Source organism: Marmota monax, unplaced genomic scaffold, assembly GCF_021218885.2.
Source record: "Marmota monax isolate L192 unplaced genomic scaffold, Marmota_monax_Labrador192_F-V1.1 WCK01_AAM20220418_F8-fsc00012, whole genome shotgun sequence".
NCBI classification, from domain to species: Eukaryota; Metazoa; Chordata; class Mammalia; order Rodentia; family Sciuridae; genus Marmota; species Marmota monax.
The window spans coordinates 108132-131748 of NW_026695227.1; the positions used below are offsets into that span (position 1 = coordinate 108132).

The 23617-nt window shown below is 34.0% G+C and overlaps 2 pseudogenes; both read right to left on the bottom strand.

Moving 5' to 3' along the window:
* Positions 1-13092: 13092 nt before the first annotated feature.
* LOC124087115 (taste receptor type 2 member 14-like) lies at positions 13093-21201 on the bottom strand (annotated as a pseudogene).
* Positions 21202-21285: 84 nt separating this feature from the next.
* LOC124087116 (taste receptor type 2 member 43-like) lies at positions 21286-22720 on the bottom strand (annotated as a pseudogene).
* Between the last annotated feature and the right edge of the window lie 897 nt (positions 22721-23617).

Consider the following 23617-nt stretch of genomic DNA (forward strand, 5'->3'; position numbering starts at 1 on the left):
GCTATTAAATCTGTTCATCTGAAAAGCAGTAGAAATCTTTGTGGTCCCCTGAAGCAGTGAATGAGGTCATCCATAGACCAAGAATCCTCCTCATTCTTTGCCTGCCTCTTTCCTGATAGGGACCATTCCTTCATCAGAACCAGAGACCTTCAGATTTTTATCCCCCTCCCCTCTCCTTCTACCAACACCTGCTCCATGACATTCACTACAGGTACCCAGGTTTATGAAGAATGGTACACTGCCTAGTGAAGATGTTTAATGAGCAACATGAAATAATCATTCTTCCCTTACTAAGGAATAATCAAGGAACAAATGAAACATATGCAGAAACTATTACCAAAGACAGCAGAAAAACATGTTTCAGAGATGGCAGAGAAAGACATGAGGTATATACTGGGAAGGGCAGACCCTGACCTCTGAACATTAAGAAATGAAACCAAGATCACTTGAAAAAAATCCACAAATAATCTGAGAGAGAGAGAAAATAAATTAGCCAACATTAGAACATTTTTAGAGAAAACTCTTTAGAAGCACAAGCATACCATCCTTGTAGAGGCAAGAAGTTTCCCTGGCTTGGCTCATCCCATGTAACAAGAGGAGGTAGGAAAGGAGACAAAGAGCAAAGCAAACAGTGCTGGGGGTGGGGCTGTGTGGTGGGGGCGCTGGTACAGAGCTTCATTCCCTTTTAGAAAAGAGACAGAAATCCATCCTGTACCAGTGAGGGCTGCGCTCACACCAGAGCAGGCCTTCCTGAGGCCCCAACACTGCACCTTTCACTCTGGTTATTTGTAACCATTATTCAAGACATATAAATCTTTAATTTAGGTTTAGGTTTCCACCTGCACAATAGCTTCTAGGGAAGACAGGCTTTTTCCAGATAAGGTGAAGATGGTACCCAGGATAATTTCCCCACATTTCATCCATAAAGCAAAACAAGTCAGGTCTTCAGTGAGGGGCAGTATCTTCAAGTATTTCTCTATCAATAATACATTTAGGTGTGCTTAGAAGTTAGGGCATTTCATGTTAGTTTTTTTTCATTTGTGGCAAGACTTATATACTGACTATACCAAGTCATCCAAAAGGATTTAACCAAACAAAATCTATGTATCTCTCTACTTACATCATTATTTGTAATCATAATCCTCCCCTACATATAAATCTTTAATGTTTTTCTTTTAAATAAAACTAAATAAGTTTCTTGGTCACCATCACAATAGGTTAGTGCCGCAGTCTGTCTGCAGCAAAATAACCGGGGGGGTGACGAACAACTTGTTTACGTTGATACAGCAGGAGTAGGAGCCGTTTATTGCAGGACAGGAGCAGTATTTATACATTCCACACAGCTTATCTAATTAGCATAAACTAGATACATCAGTCAACCAATAAGGAATCTCCACACTTAATGGCTTGTTTTTGTTACTTCTCAAACCACTCCCTTTGGCATTTTGCCAGGCACCATCCAGACTTGTTTACGAACTCTAACATTCCCCTGGCTGAATGCCAGGTGTTATTTTGACTTGTTTACAGACTCTAACAGGTTAGCAGAAATTCAGATAAAAAGTAGTACTGAAACTCCCTTTTTCTCTCTAGTTTCTGGTAGTATGACTTTTAAACATACGTTTTACATTTTAGGGAGAAAAAGTACTTTTTCCAATGTGAGATAAATAGACAAATAGAGGTACAGATTTGATCAGTCAGCTTCATTCACCTCTAAGGAAGTGCATAGTTACATTCTCAGTAAGGAGACTGTATGAGATTACTAGTGAAAACTGAGTCTTTGGTTGCCTTTTTACTTTTTAGGAGAAACCAGCAAAAGAGACTAAGAATCTGCCCTCAATGGTAATATCAATATACTTTCTCTTGTTTCCACATTTCACATATGGTAACAGAACAGGTATATGAGAAATTTCCTGTAATTCAAATACAAGTTTCATAGATGTCATTTTAACGGATGCAGGAAGGTTCATTGAATATGTGTGATGATTTCCATATTACTTTTATATTATTTTCTTAAGTAAGGAAAGTTTAGATTCTTTTTAAGTTTAAAAAGCATTTTTAAAATGGAAGATACAGGAAATTTTTGGAAAGCAAGACCCTGGTGGTTTGGGACAAAATGTAAATATTTAAAATCATATCTCAACTTTGAAAAGGTCTTCCTTGCTGGGGTAGAGCACTTGCCTAGCATGCATGAGACCCTGAATTCGACCCCCAATATCACAAACCCCAAAAAAAAGAAAAGAAATCATTCCAAAAAGGTCTTTCTTAATTTAACAACTGGAAAAAATGACTTTCCTTACTGCAGATGGAAGTATATGACAGCAATTAAATCAGATTCATTCCTGTCATAAAAATGATCTTTTTCTAAGACTTTTACCTATTTGCATTAAATCTAATATTCTTCTGTACTACTTAAGGTTTATATATATATATATATATATATATATATATATATATATACTAAATTTACTCTAATATTTTTCTCACTCTTGAATCAGATTATGTGCATGTCTTACAATAATCATACCATTTAACAATTCATATTAAACATGAAATTAGAGTTTATGACGGAACTCATCATATCCACCTCAATATTCCATTTAGAACTGAGTTTTTTTTTTTGTCATCCAAAAAAAATTGGTGGCTCAAACAATGAAATCTAAACATGCAGTGGTACTCATGTGTGATACAAAGTACAATAGTAAATAGCAGTGATCCCTGAGATAAGCTGATAGTACTACATAATGTATAAATTAAAATTGTAAATACTTCAAAGGAAGGTCAATATGGAGTAGGCATGTGAAATGCACATGGCTTAATTTTCTGAAATTTTCTTCCACATTTTGAATAATTAGGTCATTTCCATGAAAAAAATGATTAAGGGCATATTATTGTCATTGTCTCATATTTTTCATATACTCATGTGTTATTAAAAAGATACACATGACCATGTGTCCTTTTATTTAATAAGTTTAGGTTCCAGACTTTGGGGGCATGTCTTTAGAAATTAATCAAATACTAAACTGCAGAAAAAGTGGTAGAAAGCATAATGTTACAGACTTCAGCTGTTGGATTTCTGCTAGAAGTCACTCAATAGTCCTGACAGCAATCAATGAACCTGAATGAAGGTTTCCATTATTTCAGCCAGTGTCTCACCTGCCACAGAACTGATAGAAGGCTTGTTTCAGCTTCTTTCTTCCACAAAGTAAAACAAATGAATGACTTGAAGGACAGATGATGCTAGTACCAAGGGAACTCCAAGAAATCAGTGCATCAACAGCCTGTTAGAATTCCAACCCAATGTGGTTGCAGAAGGAGAGTATCTGGCAGATAATAAGAGAAAGGAGATCACAGTTTTCCAGGTTTTCATATGAAACTTGATGCTGGGATCTTGGGACCCTGTGCCATAGAGCTGCATCTTCCTGACAAATTTACACAGGAGTGTATTAACAGCAGGAAACAGTATTTCACATGTATGAAATTTACTGCAGTAAATGCCATCATATTTTAAAATTTATGGCATCCCTCGATCTGGTTTTTACACTCAATTTCTTTTATATTCATTCTCACAGCCCTTCTATAATTGTTTCTACAACATGAAATAATAAAACCACCATTATCCTCAAAAGAATCAATAGAATGACACTCTTCTCTCTCCTCCTCAAGTGAAGAAATAATAATCTGGAGAAATTGACTAACTTGAGCAAACAAAATATGCTGAGGCTAGAAGCAATCCAGGTACTAAAATGATTGATTACTGCCTAGGAAATAACAATAATTCTTACTTCTCCACTATATGAACCTGGATAATCACAGTTTTATATCAGTGTGTTAACTTTCCCGAAACAAACCAACTCTGGAGATGACCAAAACATAGAGAATTCTGTCAGGTAAAGAAATGTTTTTTTCTCTTGACCTAGTCACTGCCAGTTCATCAGTGTTATAAAGACACAGAGAAAGTTTCTGAAAACAAATTCTGCCATTACTTGGATGGAGAGGATATTCAGTAGAAAATTTATCAAGTCTAGGGTTTAATAAATAAATCCTGGTTATGATTTATAATCTCTTTCCTTGAGTTCTACCAACACCTGGTTTCTGGACACTAAACTTCTTGTTTTCTTTAGCATTCTGCAACCTATGTCAAATAGAAAAGGACCACAGGTGCTGTTTTTAATGGAAAATACAGTTATTTCCAAACAAGCTCAAAATAAACCCTATGCACATGTTTTATATCACTCCCATAGGCTGCAATCTTTCACAGTTGATGGTGTGAAATATGAGTTCACATTTGCTAGCATGCAAATGAAGACATATTCTCTTTCATGGATTTACAGTTTTTTGCCTTGTCTAATATGTACATAATTTGAATTCATTAAGTTTACATATTGGCTAGTAAATTTAAAAACTTAATCCATAGACCATGAAGAAAAAATCTAAATTGATAGAAGGAACTTAGTTATCTAGTGATTAACTGAATGGTTGATCACCACTGAGAATTCATTTGAACAAAAATATTGGATATATGTAGAAAACTTTAAAGAACATAATCTATAGATTGCTTATGTTTTCCTATCAAAAGTTTCACAGTTTCCTTAGGAACCTTCAGGAAAGCCAATCCTCCCTAAAATCGAGTGCTGATAACTAGTACATATACATAGCTTTATTGTTTACAAGCCATAAACACAGACCCTCACTTACAACTACCATAAAATCCATGTATTTCATTAAGCTTCTAAGAACATTATAAGAGACTACAAAGCACGAATCATTTTCCCAGAACTTCCAAAATTAAGAGTGAGTCTCAGAGAACTTAATGAGATTTGAATCCCCTTCTTTCACACTCAAGCTTTTTAACCCACAGTGTTTATCAAGCATGTTTCTCATACTTAGGCCTTTTACAAAAGCTTCTGTCCTGGTTCTATTTAATCCTTAACCATTCAAGAGGGCATAATAGCACACATCTGTAATCCCAGTGACTCAAGGCAAGAGGAGCACAAGTTCAAGGCCAGCCTCAGCAAATTTGAGAGACCCTATCTCAAAATAAAAAATAAAAAAATAAAGAACTAGGAATGTAGCTCAATGGTAAAGCACCCCTGCATTCAATCCTTAGTACCAAAAAAAGATTATTATTTAATGAAAAAAATTTATTATTTAATGAAAATATTTAATGAATATATTTAATGAAAATATTCACAAATTTTACAGACATTTCTGAAATCCACTGTGATTTTTTCACTGCATTGAATTGGACACAAGGATTTGGACACAGTAGGTGTAGAAATTAGTTCTGTTGATCAAAAAAAGTGGTAAATATCAACATTTATTCATATTTTTCATGTTCCTCAATACAATTAAATAAATGCTTCAATAATATATAATATATTAGACTTAGTGTCATGCCCTTTCTATTGATTATTTGTTTTTCAGGACTGGGGCTCAAACCCAGGTCCCCGACATGCTAGGCAAGTTACATCCTCAGCCCTCCTTCTACTGTTTGTTGCTACTATGAAAAAGTCCAGTTTCAAAAGTTAAAGTCTCAATGGACATTACTGGTAAATAGTTAAACATTAATATTATTTTTGGCAATTTTTCTAAATATACTTTTTTTAAAGAGAGAGAGAGAGAGAGAGAGAAGAGACAGAGAATTTTTTAATATTTATTTTTCAGTTTTCGGTGGACACAACATCTTTATTTTATTTTTATGTGGTGCTGAGGATCGAACCCAGCGCCCCGCACATGCCAAGCAAGCGCGTTACCGCTTGAGCCACATCCCCAGCCCTAAACTTACTTTTTCTATTTGACAAACTACTTATTTCTTCATGAATTACATTGATCATAAATATTGTCTGTGAGAAAAAATAAATATCTTGTCCTTTGCATTCACATTTTCACGCATTTTTACCTCTTCTCATTGCTTTGGCCAAAAACTCTAAGCTTCTCTTAATTCTAGCTTTAGTTGTTAATGTCTACATTTCACCATTAAGTATAATATTCCTGTACTTGTTTCACATAATCTTTTCATTTGGTTATTATTGTTTCCTTATACTTACATCTTATATTATTATTTCCTTATAGGTTCAGTGAAATTTTGGGTCAAGTAATATTTCAATAACTATTAATGTTTAGATTTCAGTTGGGGTACAAACCACATACAAATTTGACCAAGAAGCATTTATCATAAAGAATTATTAAGTATTACAAAGGATAGAAAATTAATTAGAAAGAAATAGACAACTGGGCATAATATAGAAATAGTAAATGGGAAACCTGGTCAGACTGATCTACCACACACCACCAGAGTCTGGCATGAAGAAGCCATCTATGGTATGCATCCAAGCACTAAAAATGTGCAATTTGCCTGAATTTTGTACTTTTGGTGAGAAACTGTGTTTATATATTTTTATTTTAAGTTTTGTTATAGATTATTATTGTGTTTCCAATATTTTTTATTTGCTTCTTTCTGTTTATTAATTTTTACCTAAAATTCTTTGGGTTTTTGGCTTATACCTTTAGTTTTCTATTCCATTAGTCTCTTCTTTCATGATTATGGTTGTCCCTCTGTATCCACCTGTGAATTCAACCTAATGTGGATAAAAAAATATTTGGAAAAAGATCACATCTGTACTTATCATGTACAAAACTTTTGTTGTCATTATTCCCTAAAAATATATCATAAATATTATTTGCATACCATTTACATTGTTTTGACTATTATAAGTAAATTAGATGTGATTTAAATATATGAAAGGATATAGGTAGGTTATATGAAAATATTATATCTTTTTACAAAGGGGACCTGAACATCCATTGATTTTGAAGTCCATCAAGAGTCCTAGAACAAATTCCCTGCAGACACCAAGACAAGACTGTGCAGATTATAAAGTATTTAAGAATGCAAGGCTTGGGAATTAGATTGCTTGTGCTAGCATTTCAAATTTTTCCATTCTATAGTTATGGGACCTGTGCAAAATACTTCATCTTTTTTTTTGTTTTTTTTAAGAGAGAGAGAGAGAGAGAGAATGAATCTTTTTTGTAGATGGACACAACACAATGCCTTTATTTTTATGTGGTGCTGAGAATCAAACCCGGGTCCCGCCCGTGCTAAGCAAGCACTCTATAGCTGAGCCACAATCCCAGCTCACTTCATCTTTTTTATCCTTCATTTTTCTTATATTCCAAAAGTAAAACCCTTTTTTCCGGGATTAAACATGATTTGCATGTGGAGCACTAAGTACAGTTGTCTGTATACAACAAGGCCAAGTTAAGACTATTCTACTCCCTCCAACTTCTTTCTTCCTTTTTAAAGATTACTTTGCCATTAATTTACATCTTCTTGATTTAAATGTTCAATTATATGCATCTACTAGTACGGCATATTGAACTCACTATTATATGTAATTATAATGCACCAATAAAAAATAAACAAAGTGATTTTTAAAAATTGAGAAAAAATATTCTACCCATTCATCTTTTCAACATTTTTTAACCAAATATTTCCATAGTTATGAATTTTCCAGATTTGACTGAAATCTTCAAACCTCAGTTTAAGAAGTACCTTCAGGTGACTGGGGTGCAGCTCAGTGGTAAAGCGCTTGCCTCCTACATGTGAGACACTGGGTTCAATCCTCAGCACCACACAAAAGTAAATCAAGAAAATAAAGATACTGCATCCATGTACAATTAAAAAATATTAAAGAAGAATCTTCAGAATTGTTTAATTCTAAATTATGGATTGACCTCAAGATACATTTTATCTTTTATTTATTATAAAGAAATTTTTAGGGATAGGGTTGTGGCTCAGTGCTAGAGTGCTTGACTAGCACATATGAGGCCCTGGGTTTGATTTTTGGCACCACATATAAATAAATAAAATAAAGTTCCATTGACAACTCAAAAATATTTTTTTAAAAAAAGAGCAATTTTTATTACAAAATTGGGCATTATTATTATTTTTATTGCTTTTTAGTAAAAGTACTGTTTATACCAGGTAATCAAATATTTTTATAATAACCATCTTTAACATTCACTGAGAGTTTGTGGCTTATCAATAGTCTGTGTTTGTAAAAAATATGTATTTCGTTGAGATGATAGTGTATTCTGTTAGTAAAGGACTCTACTTTTGCCTATTATATTAATCTTGTTAGTTATGTGATTCATGCCTCTTTTATGTTTACTACTTTCTTTTCGTCTATCAGTTTGTAAAATACCTTAAATATATACTCTATATTGATTCAGTATTTTATCCATTTTAAAAAATTTAATGCATTTATCTTGGTACTACATTTTTAGAAGCAGTCTTTGTCTCAATTATTGTGTTTTGTCTATTACTGTTTCCCTTTATACTTTAAATATCTTTGTTCAAACACTGATTAATTTCACTTTAATAAACATTTTATCTGATATTTGCATTGCTTCCCCAGATTTTGTTTAATTGGTATGTAGTTTCAGAATTCAGGATCATACTACAAAGCTAAATAAGTGAGTAAAAACTTAGTGATTAATTTAGATGAAAGTTTACAACTCATCTAACAAAAGCATCCAATATTTAGTAGATCAGACACGTGATAACATTGAGGTTCTGTCATAAACCAGAAGTGGAAGAATGAATATTGGAAAATACCTAGCAGTCCCTTGACCATTTAAATTTTTATATAGTTATTCACATATTTTAACCATTTATATCTGTTTTTAGATGCAATTCATTTATAGGCTGTAATATATGAAAAAACATACAAAATTTATATTTATAAAATATATGATTTATCATAGAAAATGTGTATAATACTAAATTTGTATGTTTAATAAATATAGACTAATCTGAAATTTGAGTGTTTTTATTAATGATTAACTTAATTCATTTAGTGATTTCTAACTATATTAAGTTCAAATGGCCTCTTCAGTTGCTCATCATGCTTTCTCTTTTCTTCTCTAAATATTCCTGTCTGCTTTGTCTTGGAAATGCCATTTTTTCCTACCCATCCCCCACCCCCAGCTCACTATTTAGCAGTTTACTTGTTATTTTAATTTTTTTATTAGGTATCATACATTTTGCAATTTACATACCACATCTCTTTCTAATCATGATTAGTTATATCACTGTCTCCTGTCGATCTGAGTAAAGACCTTGACGTGGTTTTAAATCCCTTTGCACAGGTCAAGACTTCCAATACACATATATAAATATTTTTGTTTTATTAACCAAATTTCACAGAATAATCTACATAGGATAAAATTTAATCATTTTGAGTTATTTTATTTTACATAGAAGCTTTTTATGGTATGTAAATTATGTCTTTTTTTAATTTGTTCTTTTTAGATATAGATGATTGTATAGTGTATTTTGACATATTATACCTACATGAAGTATAGCTTCCCATTCTTTTGGTTGTACACTGTTAGCCAATCCAAAAAAAAAAAAGGCTGAATGTTTTCTCTGATATACCAATGCTAACACACAATAAGGAGGGGTTGAGGAGGAAAGAATAGAAGTTCATTGGATTAGACAAAGGTGAATGAAGGGAAGGAAGTGGGGATAGTAATAGGAAAGACAGTAGAATAAATCATTCATTCCTATTCATGTAGAATCTTAACGTTAACTTGCTTTAAATTACAAAATATCAACTTTATTACACCTTATTTCAGCCAATGGTTAGTTATTTTTCTCAGCTTACTTAAACATTTTATTTGCTCAACTTCATTCTTTTCCCTTTAAATTTTTGTCTTCATATTAATGGGCTTAGGCTGCCTTAACAAACTGGCCATTTAAACAACAAATTTTTTTTCTCACAGTTCAAAGGCTGGATGTCCAAGATCAAGGGGCCAGTAGGGCTGGATTCTGTTGAGGCCACTCTTGCTGGCTGGTGTTCAGGTTACCTTCTCATAGCACTTGTCCTCTGTAAGCTCATGTGACCCTCTGTGCACACTCAGACTCCTGGTATCTCTCCAGGGCACAAGTCCTATTAGATTAGGATTCCTCCTTATGTCCTCATTTAACCTGGAATTATATCCATAAGGAACCTGTCCTAAAATGCAGTCACATTGGGGTTTAGGGCATCAACACTAAATTTTTCTGGCAAATGATCCAGTCCGTAATACTATTTCCAATACTAACATTTTCACTGAAGTATGTGTATAATATAGCATTAATTTTATTTATTCTGAAATGGTGTGAATTCAATTCCTCTGGCATTTTTTAGCCAAGAATTAAATATTACAGCTTAATTCCTCATCACTTTTAAAATATGAATCACTTGTATGTGACGTATAATTTTTTGATGAGATTTCTCAGAAAACTCAGATTGATTATTTTATTCTTTGGCAATTGCTTCCCATTACTTTGTAGGTACTTTGAATTTCAATTTGCCTCTGATATTTGCAATTTTATTAAAACATATGCAAAAGTGAATATGTGTATGATATTTCATTAACTAGAATATGTATATATTCTATATATTGTTTGTGTATCACTGTTAACATGTATCATTATTTCATTGGTCAGAGAAAAGGGAAATATGTGATCATCCTAATGAATTACAAAACATTTGATACTTTTGTTTGTTTTTATTACAATTTATTCATAAGTACCCCAAACTGGAAAAACAACCCAAATATCCTTAAAGAGGTCATGGAAAGCAAATTGTGATACACACATACAGGAAATGCTACCAGACATAAAAAGTAAAAATGTAAATTAATATCAAAGAAATTACCCTGAAAAAAGGCAATCTTCAGGTCCATCTATAGTGAACCTATTTATGTAATGTTCTGGAAAAGTCACATAGGAAAAGAGAACACATGAGAATTTGCAGGAATCAGAGAGGAATGAAGGTTTGATCACCCAGGAGATGCACATGGCAAGTCTTTGAGTGATGATCTGCTCTGAAGGTGGTGGTGGATACATGATTTTATACTTGTATTAAACTCATAGAGCTGTATATTTGCTACTTTAAACACAGGTTTTATTGGAATATCATATGCGGAAAAATAAGAAAAATATTCTCCGTGAAAATTATTTTTAAAAGTACCTCAATACTAAAGTGATTTTTATGCTATTGGTGAAACACCAATCAACTCTCCATTTACAGAGATGTCAATTATTACCACAACTGCTTAGCATTTGAATGTTTAAGCCATTTTATATGTAAACCAACAAAAATTTTCAGTAATACATTATTTCAAATAATAAAATAATCATTATAAATAACTATGCAGATGATATGATATTTTTATCTGCAAAAGGAAAGAGGATGAGAGTAAAAAGCAAAGCATATGCTATAGTTTAGCAAATTGCATTCTAACTCACCAAATGAACAAATAAAAACAATTATTGTACCTTTTTAAGTTCACATAAACCAAGTACCAAATATCATTTTTAAAGCTTAAGAATATGTATTATATTGTAAATATAATATTTAATAATGTTTAATATAAGCACCAAATTTACATATTCCTTTAAGTCTTTTTTTCACTAGGTTCTGGATATGTCTGTGAGTAGCCTCTTTCTATTGATAGATATTTGAATTTGGGGGACCGCCTCCCTCTACTGGGGATTATCACTCTGGCTCTTTGCTGACCTCTTCGCGCACTGCTGGAGAAGTCTTTTAACATCTCAGACACTCAGGTTCTTCACATGAAGAATAATATTAGACATACATGAATATTAAAAAGTTATGAAGAATGCATATTAACCTACCACAAAAACAGAACAACTTTCTCTTTTTACTTGCCACTTATTCCAATGCCCACTTTTTATTTCATAGAATCTACCTAGAAAAGATGTTAAACATATATTTTTTTCAATAAATAAATAAATGAGCAATATTACGAAAACAAGAAAATTTATTCCAAATGCAAACTCTACAATTTGAAGGGATTTCTTTGTGAAAATAAGCCATGAACAAAGAATTCTTCATTTCTGAAATTACATAGGGTTCTAACTTATCTGTTTCAACAACACTGAATACAATATACATGACCATGTTTTCCTCTCCTCATCCCACAACTTAAACCTATTTATATTTTTAACATATTTAATTAAATTACTTTCTATTTCTGTGATGCAACCAATATTATTATTATATGCACATAACCAAGTTCCATGTTAAGTATTTAATAATGTTTAATATAAACACCAAATTTATATATTCCTTTATGTCTTTTTTCCCACTAGATTCTGGATGTGTCTGTGAGTAGCCTCTTTCTATTAATATATCATTTGAATTTTGGGGACCTCCTCCCTCTACTGGGGGGCCACCTATAAGTTTTTCAAAATTTCTATTCCTTTGACAATCTTATTTGCAACCATAATAAAATATGGATATATGGTGAGACAAATTAAATCTAAAATACCAATGTACCAGTATGATATTCAACTAAAAGACTATCTGCAGCCATGATCTGGTATTAGTGTATATTAAAATCAAAATGGATTGTTACATACTTGAAAACTATGTTGAAAAATACAATATATTTCCAAATCTAAATAACATATCACTAATAATAATAAATATGTTTCAAAAACTCTGGAATTTGAAACTCAAAATATAGACAAAACTATTAGAATAAAGCACTTTTGGGATTCTGAGGAAATTTTTCTTAATTTATAAATTGGAACTTGGAGTTAAAAGATAGATTTAGAGTATCTGATTTCCCATAGTATACATTTTATTCTTGACATCTTAGCTAAAACTTTAGGCACATTTACTATGTAAAAACTTGTTTTTATGTGTATGAAATTATAAAATTCTATTTTTAGTAACTGTCTCACATGCATGCATACACATAATAGCTTGTATATTGTAGGTTTCTCATTTTAAAATCTCAAAAGGTTAATAATTGACACAAAATTAATATTATTTGTTACTATAAAGATCTCTTTAAAACATCTATAATGATATATTTCTGTATATAAGTGTATTAATAAACTTATTATTTATGACATGGTTATAAATGTGGTTGTAATGTGATTAGTGCCTGTGCCAAACAGAATTTTATAAAATTCACAAAGTCGATAAAAGGAGAATATTAGAAAAACATAGATTCACAAATGCAGGAATTTTTGTGAACTGATTTTTTTCTAGATGATCCCAAAATGGCCTATGGACCTGGTGGCTCAGCATCTCTGGACCTGCACCTCAGCCACCACAGCACTGACAGAGGGACCTGTCTCAGCTTACCATTGCCTAGAATCAGGACAAGTGAGTGGCTGGAAGGAAAAGCAATTCCAGCAGCCCAGCAAAATAGAACAACCAGCTTTTCCCCCTGAAATTCAGAGCCTAAAACTTGTGTGACAAAAGACAAAAAGAAAATGGTATATAGTATAAGGGAAAGTGATCCCAATCTGCAAGACTTTCATGTGGACCTTGGTGCAGGCATCTCGGGACCCTTTGCTATTTTGCTGCATCTTCTTCAGATGTTTCCACAGAGAGATGATTAGCAAGAAGAAAGCCAGCAGGGATACAGTGAAGAGTATGGACATAAACATACAGTTGGTGGATGAGAGAAACCTGGAAAATTGTGCAAACTTCCTCGAACTAGAACTGTAAGACATGTTGCTTTCATGTCCACCAAACCAGATCTCATTAGAAATGTTGATCAATACAATATTTAAAAACAAAAGAATCAGAGACATCAGCAGAATCACAAAAACCACCTTTTTAACTCTCCACTTTTGGTAAAGAAAAATAGAATTATAAAAATTGGCTATCTTCAAAAAATAAAAGATACTAAGGTTTGTAGAAAGCCAGAGGTTAAAATGATTAGTCACTATCCAGGTAATATTAATCATTCTTATCATTTTCAGTTATCAATAAACCTGGATAAAATGAAGGAACAAATAAGCTTATGAGTACTGACTAGAGCACATCAATTCTGGAGAGTGCCAAAGCAGTGAGGATTTGATCAACTGAAGAGATCTTTCTTCTCTTGACCCAGTCCACGAAGTTCACCAGCACAATGAATCCATTTCCTAAACTCCCAGTTATGGATTCCACACTTAAAATGATTTTAACATGCTCTCTATGACATGGTCCATTGTAAGAGGTTGCCTCAAAGTCTAATATCACTGCTGAAGATTTCTTAAGGCACTCATCTAAAATGCTATGTATATCTGATTTTGAATATTCATTCACCCTTTAAAACTCACAGATAGAGCATCAAATAAACAAAAATTTCTGATGAATGGATTAATAGCTTTTATCATGAAAATATTGCATTTCCCAGACAGCCCAGCTGATCTCATTGAGATATTGTGTACTTCACACACAATAGCCTGTAGTTTTTTTGTAGTCAATGATGAAGGAAACACTTTGCTCCCATTTGCTAACATGCAAACTGTAATCTTTTATTTGCATTATTTTGATATTTCTCCCTTAATTACATATTTTAGTCTGGCAAAGTGAGTTCTGAGCAAGTAAGATTACAAAAATTCTAATAACATGGCAGGCAATGAATATATGCATAAGTATGTGGAACTTACTAAGCCCTAAGGATTTTAATATTTTTTAAAGTTAGGTATGCAAAGAAACCTATGCAGGTGTTTTCCGGAGCTCTTCTTACAAAGTGTCAGGATTGTCTAACATCCTGGAGCTCATTATTTCTACAATGCTGAGTACTGAGAATAATATTTATCATTTCACTTTTTACCAATGCATTTGTAGCACATACAACACACCCACAAAAATACATTTACTTGAATCCAAATCCCCTTCTCCTCCCATCCCAATAATTGAAGATTTTCAACATTCAATATACATCTGCCTCATACTGAGTACAGTGATAAGTTATTCCTTTAAAACTGCTTCCAGGTTGATATTATATCTTAATAAATATGAATATTCAGTAAACCTTGGGAATATTCTTTTGTGCATGTGAAAAATGGTGGAAATCTCTCTGTGGTTCCCTGAAGTAGTCACTGCAGCAAAAGAGTTCATCCCCACACCAAAAATCTTCCTCATTCTGTCTGCCCCTTGCCCAGTAGGGACCGGAGACCTTCAGATTTCATCCCTCTCCCTTCATCTCCCAGCAACATCTGCTCCATGACTCTCACTGCAGGCACCCAGGTAGGTGAAGGATGATACCCTGCCTGGGCAAGATAGGGAATAAGTAGCCTGGTGACATTGTTTCTCCTCAACAGCTAAGAAATAAGCAGGGGACAGACAAGAGAAATACAGCCACAGCTATCAGAAACAGCAGAAAAAAAACATGTATCCTAACTTTCAGGCATGGCAGAGAAAGACTTGAGACATTGCATTGTGAACATCCAACACAACCCTCCTTAGCAGAGGAAATGAATCCAATATATCTTGAAACTTCTCTCAAATGCCCTTTATATAGGAGAGATATATGTTGAAAGATAAAAATAGGACTGTATGGATAAAATTTAAGGGAAACGAAGAAGGAGGAAAAAAATTATACCATCAATGAAGAGGCATTACAGCTCAGTTCCTTCCATGTAACAAAGAAGTTGCAAAGGAGACAAAGAGCAATGCAAATAACCCTGGGGGTGGGGCTGTGTAGAGCAGGCACTGGTAAAGGAGCTTCATGAACATTTTAAGAAAAAAGACAGAACTTGGGTCCCAGTGAGGGCTTCGTTCATCCCTGAGCAGCTCTCCCTGAGGCCCCAACACTGCACCTTTCACTCTGGATGAGAAATGGTTTAGGTTTTCACCCGAACAATAGCTTCTAGAGAAGACAGATGTTTCCAGAGAAGGTAGGATGGCACAGATGATAAATCCCACACATCTCATCCACAAAGCAGAATAACAAGTCAGCCCTCGGAAAGGAGCAGTGTCTCCATCCAGTTCTCTGGAAATGTTACATTTAGGTGAAGTTAGATGTTAGTAGATTTCATTTCAGTTTTTTTATACACTGACTGCACCAAATGCAAGTAATCAAGAAGGGGTAAATCCACCATAATTCCATCTAAAAACATTTCTCTATTTAGATCATTATATCTATAATGATACTCTCAATATTAGTCTATCAACATCTATACTGTTAATTTATTTATTTTTCTTAAATATTTACTTTTTAGTTGTAGTTGGACACAATACCTTTATTTTATTTATTTATTTTTATGTGGTGCTGAGGATCGAACCCAGGGCCTCGTATGTGCTAGGTGAGCGCTCTACCGCTGAGCCACAACCCCAGCCCAACTGTTAATTTAAATAACACTAAATTAGGTCTGGGTCACCATTACCCTGATTTTATAGAAATTCAAACAAAATTGTTGCTGATGTTTCCATTTTTTCCCTAAATGTTTTAATATTTTTATTTTTAAATCCAACTTCAACATGTAAAGAAAAAAGTATGCTTTCCAATGTGAGATGGGTAGGTAGGTAGATAAATCATTATATGGATTTGAATAATGAGCCTTGCCCATCTCTGTGGAACTGATAAGCTATGTTCTTAGGAATGAGATTGTGAGATCATGAGCAACATCAGCATAACTGGTTACAAATTGAAGAACTAGGATAGGCTGCCTGATATTTTCTGACTGGGGAAACACAGGGGAAGGGGATGAAGTAGCAAAAGAAACTAAAAAGCAGTGCTTGATGAGCCAGAGTATAGAGCAGGAGAGGCTGTGTCTTGAGAAGCATGGAAGTTGCCTCCACCCTGCTCACGGGCCATGCAGGGTGAAGCCTGAGCGCTGGCAGCAAAGACTCACTGGTGACCCTGCAATGTCAGATTCAGATTAAGTGGGGAGAGTGACATCCTTGTGAAATGAGTTCATGAGACAGCAGTTGAAGAGGTGTTACAGTCTAAATAATACTATAAACCAAGAGAGCTGAGCAGTTGATTCTTGAGCTTAGTCTTTGAAGTGGAAAGTCAAAGGCCCTCACCGGACTCTGAGCACTGAGCTTCTGCAAAGAACCAGAGTCTAACAACTGAAGCTTCCCTCAGTCCCTGATAAAGTGCCCTGATAGTGCACCACAAGTATGTTTAGAGTGTGTTTATATGACGTTTTCCAAAAACCTTTTGCCATTTACCAACATCCCAGAGGAGAAGGCCTGGATCCACATTCTCTAGGAGTCTTACATATGGAGACTGAATCAACTCAAAGGGACCTTATGGTCCACTGCATGAAATGGGAGCTTCTAAATGTCACATGCTCTTGAGAGCTTTTACTGAATTTCATTCCAAGGCAGATTTCATACACTTGAGGGTTTTCCTTATTTCAAAATGTGTAGTTAAAATGGACAGATTTGGCCATTGGCAAAACTCTCATATTGCTTCCTGAGCTGTACAGTAAGGGACATGATTGTAAGCAGGACCAAGGAATAACCTCTGAAACTCTCTCTTCCTGAAAGACAATGAATAAAAATTAAAAACCACACTCTTGAAGGAATGGGATAGATTACTGCCAGCACAGAAACCTTAAAAGTTGCAGAGGATCATGTTCCTTTTCATATCCCTGTTGAATTCAAGTATCTAGACTCTACCAAAAACAGCTGGGATATAGGATGGGTGCAGATTAATATAAATTTACATTACATTGCCAGATGCTCTACAGGAGATAGTACTTATTGCCAGATAGCCTCTGGCAATTGAGTTGGTAAATACTTTTTAATCTAAACCTATGAAGAGAGAAAATCTAGACAATTTGTTTTTCTGTCTTTAATGCAATTACATATCTTTACCATTTTCTGTTAGCGTTATATCACTTTTCTGGCTCTAAGTTTCATTATATTTTGTAAAATATCCTGCTCATTAAATGTATTGTATTAATGACATTATGTTAATTGATACCCACGTGCAGGAAATGGCAAGTTTCTTAATTATTATGAAACTCTGGAAGAAGGTATATAAAAATCTGATAAGACTCCAATATCAATGAATTTTTAAGACTTCAGTGGTCTCTTTCACATGCTGCAACATCTTTGTTAAAGTAAACATCATGTTGCCCTATCTTTATTTCCTATCAAAAGTGGCAACATACACCATATTCAAAGACATTGCCCTAATCCACTAACAGATTTCCCTAAAGGCTGAAGGGTTCAAGTGGACACAGAGCAAGAGAGGGCTCTACCCCGGTTCAGACTGTTGTCCAAGCTGCTTTGCCCTTGGTGCCAGATGAGTCAGTGATCAAATCTGATAGAGGAATTTGCGTAGTACAAGCATACCATGCTTTGCTTATCTCTAAAGGACTCAGGAAAAAGGGAGACTAAACTGCTACTGAATTTCTCCAAGACTGCCACCTCTTCCACAGATTCCCCTGTGTCTTAGAATCAAAATAGCAAGAGGAGACGAATACAAGCATAGGGCCCTCCAAGCACAACGCACTCTGTGACTACACAAGTCATACATTTATAAAGCCAGGAACTATCGCATGGCTCCATCTCAATTGAGTGGCATAAGAGGTGGCCTATTTTAGAAACAAATTTGAGTGCTTCTTCAGATTCCCTGACTATATCTTATTCTCCTGGTAAGCACATTTTATGTTGCAGATTATCCTTCCTTCATAAAGTCCACACTGTGAGCAGATCTTATTTTTGAAACGGCCACCAAGGGGCTGGATGATGTAAACCAGAAAAGCTGAGATGATGGTTCTGGCAGGGTAAACCCTGGCCAATGAGAAATAGAAGACAGAAGAGAGCTAAGAATATCCGTAGCTGCTCCTCTCTCTTTCATGGATTGATGCTGGATCTGGTTTCCCTTGGACCCTGATGGAAAAGTCCTGGGCCCAAGTGCTCACCCCACTGCCTCTCAGATCATGGTGAAGAGGCCACCTTATGTTCACCACATTTTTCCCTGGACCTGCCTTCTCAAACAAATGACATCATATTTATCCCTGACATTCACTTGGATTTGAAAATCTCCAGATAAAGTATTCATTGAGTTGTACAACTTTTGTTTTTCTCTTATATAGTTTTATAACATGGTAATATTTTTTAAAACTAATTTCTATTTTTTTCCTAATTAGAAAGGATATTGGATAAAAATATATCAAAATACTATTAAGGTAAGAAATTACTGAATATATTTTTAAAAATCAAAAGGCATTTCTGAGTAAATGTAGCTACCCACAAAATATAGTAAAAAATATGCATCATTCACACTAGAAAAATGCATATACATAAATTTACCAAAATCTTATACATGTTATCTGGGCTTTTACTCTGAAATACACTATTTGGATACATGAAACCAGAATCAGGAAACCCATCCAACATGATTTTTGTGACGGGTTTTATTTTCATTTGTTTACCAGTCCTGATAAGGTTTATTCATTCATTCATTCTTCAGTACAGCATCATTTTAGACCATCTATTCTTTGCACTGGCCCTTAGATCCTGGAAGTCAACAGTAAACAACACAGACGTCATTTCTGCTCTTATCATGCTCACATTGCACTGGGGAGATAGAAGATAAAGAAATCAACAGATAAACCAGATGTGGAAGTGATTACCTAAAAGTTTAGGTAGTATTATTGGGATTTGTTTTTGTAATACTGTTAAAGTTGCATAATTATTATAGTCATATAGAACTCAGTTCTTGAATAAGTTTACATATTTCATTCTTATAATTCACTTTTCTTTAATGAATATGTCAATATTTGCACATTTTACACAAAATTTCAAGAAACAAAACTTAAAGTAATTCCCTATCATTATTTGGATTTCACAAATGCTGTTTCAGTGTTTTTAGAAAGGCTCATTGAATTATATATAATTTTACATGACTTAGATATGGGGCATTTTTTCATGATAGAAAAGACTTCTCATGTTAACTGTAAAAAGCATTTTAAGAGCTAGGTGTGGTGACTCATGCCTGTAATATAAGCAGCTAAGGAGGCTAGGACAGGACTATCTCAAGTTCAAGGCCAGCCTCAGGAATTTAACAAAGCCCTAAACAACTTAGTGAGACTCTGTCTCAGTAGTATGATCCTTTCTTAAGCTTTAAAACTATTTATGTTAGGTCTATTGTTCTTCAGTACTGTACATGGTATACATATACTAAATTAAAATATATTTGACACTCTGATTTTATTGTCTGCATATTTTTATAATATGAATTCCATTTACCCTTTATTAAACATGAAATAAGAATTAATGATGGAATAAATCTATCTCAAACAAAAAAATACCTCAAAAGTGATTTAAATTTGGATGGTTCTGCCATCCAAAGTAATTCAGGTTTAATTTAATTTAATAATGAAAACAGAACACACTGTAGTACATATATGCAATACAAATTACAATGCAAAATAGCAATGATTTCCCAGGAAAAGTTGGCAGTTCTAGATAATGTATAAAAATATATCATAAACACTTTAATTGAAGGATTGCATAGAGTATGTATATGAAACACATAAATTCATAATTCTAAAATTTTTCCTACTGTTTTGTCATAACTATATCATTTGCAAAAATATATATATATGTATGTATTCATATACGAACATAGGAAACTTATGATTAATTCATTCTACTCTCTTTCCGATTCCCATTCCTCCTCCCTTCCCTTCATTCCCATTTGTCGAATCCAATGAATATCTATTCTTCCCTCCCCCCACCTTATTGTGTGTTAGCATCCACATATCAGAGAGAACATTTGGCCTTTGGTTTGGGGGAACTGGCCTTTTTCACTTAGCATGATAGTCTCCAGTTTTGTCCATTTACCTGCAAATGCCATAATTTCATTATTCTTTATGGCTGAGTGATATTCCATTTCTTTATCCATTCATCTGTTAAAGGGCACCTAAGATGGTTCCATAGCTTAGCTATAGTGAATTGAGCAGCTATAAACATTGATGGTTTCTTTTCTTTAATCAGCACCTCTCCTGCCACAAAACCCACAGAAAGAACTGTTTCAGCTCTTTCCTTCCCAAATCAGGATATGAATTGCTTGAAGAATAAACAATACCAGTAGACTGGTAAAGCAAGGGGACCAGTTCATTAAGAAGCTTATTAGAACTCCACCCTGATATGGCTGCAGACAAAAGTGCATGGCAAATAAGAGAAAGAAGACTACATTTTGCAAAGATTATTTGAGGACTTTCTTTACAGCATCTGTGCATCCTTTGCTGTGGAGCTGCATCTTTCTGGGATATTTACACAGGCATTAGATTCATGGCAAAAACAGATCAGGATTTAATAAAGTATGTGAAGTTCACTAGAGTAATACAGTCATATTTGAAAGGCTTACCATATTGCTGAATGTGGTCTTCCAAGTTGCATTTCCTTCATAGTCCTTCACCAGCATGGCCTCACTTTTGTTTGCCCCAGCAGGATGAGAAAACTAAATGATCAAAGTTCCCAACTAGAACAGCACTCTTATCTCTTCCTTTTAGTGAAAAAAAAAAGTAAGGATGGAGAAATTTGCTATCTAGAATAAATAGAATATGCTTAGGCTAGTAGCAAGACTGGTGCTAAAATGGTTGATTACTGACCAGGCAATAAGAACAATGATTCTTGGAACCACCGTTTGACCCAGCTATTCCTCTCCTCAGACTATACCCAAAGGACTTTAAAACATCATACTACAGGGATACAGCCACATCAATGTTTATAGCAGCACGATTCACAATACTAAACTGTGGGACCAACCTAGATGCCCTTCAATAGATGAATGGATAAAAAATATGGCATATATACACAATGGAATATTACTCAGCAATAAAAGAGAATAAAATCATGGCATTTGCAGGTAAATAGATGGAGTTAGAGAAGATAATGCTAAGTGAAGTTAGCCAATCCCAAAAAAACCAAATGCTCAATGTTTTCTCTGATATAAGGAGTCTGATTCATATTGAGGTAGGGAGTGGGAGCATGGGAGGAATAGATGAACTCCAGATAGGGCAGAGGGGTGGGAGGGAAATGGAGTGGGTAGGGAGTTAGAAATGATGGTGGAATGTGGTGGTCATTATTATCCAAAGTACATATATGAAGATACAAATTATATGGATATACTTTGTATACAGCCAGAGATATGAAAAATTGTGCTCTATATGTGTAATAAGAATTGTAATGCATTCTGCTGTCATATATAAATTTTAAAAAAAATTTAAAGAACAATAATTCTTCCTTGTCCCTTCCCTGCATGAACCTAGAAAATCATAGTTACATATTGTTGATTTTCTCAAAACAAACAACTCTGGAGATGTCCAGAGACCAGAGGATTCAATCAGCTGAGAATTATTTTGTTTCTTTACAGAGTCACTGAAGTTCACTGTATTATGAAGATGTGGACAAAATTTCCAATAAATTCTGCCATTACTTGGATTGTAATGATGCTCAATAGTAAACCTATGAAGTGCAAGGAGAGAAAAGTCAGACCTAATATCCTGGTTGTGATTCACAATCTCCAGACCCGAAGTTCTACCAGAACCAGGTTTCTGGGTATGCTCTTAAGTTTTTGTTTTCTCTTATAGTCTTTAACTAATGTTAAACAGAAATTGATTCAGTATGCTAAAGGATAGATTCAGTGTTGCTCTTAGGGAAAACACTTATTCTCAAAACAGCTCAAAATATCTCCTTTCCAAATGCTTCGCCATAAGCTAGAACCTTTCACAGCAGATGTTGGAGTGAGAGCTAAATTCTCATTTGCTAGCAATGCAAATGAAGACATATTATCTTTCATAGTTTTGCAGGTTTTTTGGCCTTGCCTAACCTCTGCACAATTTGGGTTCAACAATTTGGGATTCAGCTAATAAAATTTTAAACTTACAATAGCCCCCAAAACCTACAAACTGATAAATGAGATACTCTTGTGGAGATGACATGGATGGTTTATCATGGGTGAAAATGTATCTAATAGAAAGATGAAAGGAAACAGTCCAGAGGCTCGCCATGTTTTTCCTTTCAAAACCTTCCTATTTATTTTGAGGAACCCCTATGAAAGCTAATCTCTCTAAACTTGAGTGCCAATAGCTAGTATGTATAGGTAGCTTTATTGTTCACAAGCCCTAAACACAAACTCACCACTACCACCCACACATTAGTTTTGGTTTTTGAAAATGCCAAGAAAATGAAAGAGATGAATTATTATCCTGTAGTTTCCAAAATGAAAAATGAGTGTCTGAGCACTTACTGGAATTTAAATCCCCTTCCTTCATACTTAGGCTGTTTGCCCGAAATATTTACTAATCATGTCTCTTGCACATAAATCTTATACAATGGCTTCTATCCTGACATATTTAATTTTTAAGTGTTCCTCAATTTAAAAAAAGATTCAGGAATTCTCTAGAGATTCCATAAATCCATTGTGATTTTCACTGGAATCATCGTGTACACAAAATCTACATTAAGAAATTGATTCTATGTACTCAAGAACATGGTACATATTTACATTTTTCAGAGTTTTTAGACTTTTCAATAGAATTTCAATAGATGTCTTAATGAAATACAACACATAAAACTGTTTTCCAAGCAGAGTTTGGAGATACAATAAGTCCTAGTTTCGTGGGGTTGGGGGGTTATTTGCTTTGTGAAAGAGTCCAGTTTCAAATGTCATATTCTAATTAGATATTTTAGGTGAATAGCTATATCTCAACATCATAATTGCAAAATTTCCTTAACTTATTACTTTATTTGACAAAGTTACTTATTTCTTTTTGTATTACATTGGAATATCCATATTTTAAAACAGTAGGTGTCCAAAAAATAAAACTTTTGTCATT